We start from the raw sequence: 1,124 nt of genomic DNA on the forward strand, positions 1-1,124 counted from the left end.
AAGTGGCCGCAGTGGGGAAGGTCGTGGCCCTTGTTATGGTTTGGCATCTCCATGGAGGAGGCTCACTTGTTTTCTCGGTTTATTTTTATACGATTAAGAAATGGGGGGGTTCAACAACTTATCTTCCCATTTTAGAAGTTCGACCTAACAGCCAGATGGATAAAAGGGGCATGTGAACGTTTAACTTTACCCACTGTCGTGTGGTGGTCTTACCAGGGGCGAGGAAAGAGTGAAGGGGGCTGCTCCGAGACAGCTCTCGACGTTGCAGAGGATGTACCCCAACTCACTCCGAGGCGTCTGTGACGTTTCGTTCCTCGGGGTCCCATCCCCGTGCTGTCTGTAAAATTTACAATGTAAATGATCCCGAGCCTGGCAGAGGCGGAATTCAATCCTGGCACGCTCGCGCCCTCCGACGGTCATTTTAGGAATAGGCGCGCAAGTTAAATTTTAGAGCTGGGTCGGTTTATAGCCTGGAAGAGAGCTGCCTGCAGCAATCTGCCAAGTGCTCTCTAGTAACCTGTTTAGCTCATACCAACTAGCTAGAGTCCCCCAGAGTCTCACTCTCACAGAGCAAAAGACAGAAAGGCCTGAAAAATGAAATAAGCATACGCATAGTGGGAACGTATGTTTTTAAAACTCTATCACTAGGAATGACTCTTCAGCAGGCCCCTGTCCTGATGTTTATTACGTTTTGTCATGGGCACTGATGTTTAAAAGATATCCATCAGGAGAACACACCAAACCAGAAGACGGCTGTGATGAAGTCTTGGGGACAAACTCGCTCCTGGCTGGTGCGGGTTTGAGTTGAAAGTTCCCCTTCTGGAGAGACCGCCCTCTCCACCTGCTGGGGTGACGCGTCTCCAGGGCCAGCGAAGATGTCCACGTGGAGCATCTCAGCTACCTGGATCACCTGCAGCAGGTGGGCATCCACCCGCAGAAACGCCCCACGGGTCGCCAACCTCGGCACTTGGACGTGTGTGCTGGGCCATGACTGGAGAGGGCAGATGAGCTCATAAACTGAGCGACCACCCCGCCGGGGCAGTCACAGGCCACCCGGCCACCCGGCCTCGGCAGACCCAGGAAAGGCCCAGGGCAGGCGGGATCCGAGCAGCCCGCGGGGCAGG

At 54.2% G+C, this 1,124-nt stretch overlaps 1 long non-coding RNA gene across 1 annotated transcript in view; it reads right to left on the reverse strand.

The window, feature by feature from the left end:
* LOC123521264 overlaps positions 1-1,043 on the reverse strand; it is a 1,562-nt gene extending 519 nt beyond the window's left edge. Inside the window, exon 1 of the long non-coding RNA XR_006679736.1 lies at positions 214-1,043. This is a non-coding gene — a long non-coding RNA (uncharacterized LOC123521264). The remainder of the gene's footprint in view (positions 1-213) is intronic.
* Between the last annotated feature and the right edge of the window lie 81 nt (positions 1,044-1,124).

Source organism: Echinops telfairi, unplaced genomic scaffold (assembly GCF_000313985.2).
Source record: "Echinops telfairi isolate 266 unplaced genomic scaffold, ASM31398v2 ScPeMD7_7;HRSCAF=31, whole genome shotgun sequence".
NCBI classification, from domain to species: Eukaryota; Metazoa; Chordata; class Mammalia; order Afrosoricida; family Tenrecidae; genus Echinops; species Echinops telfairi.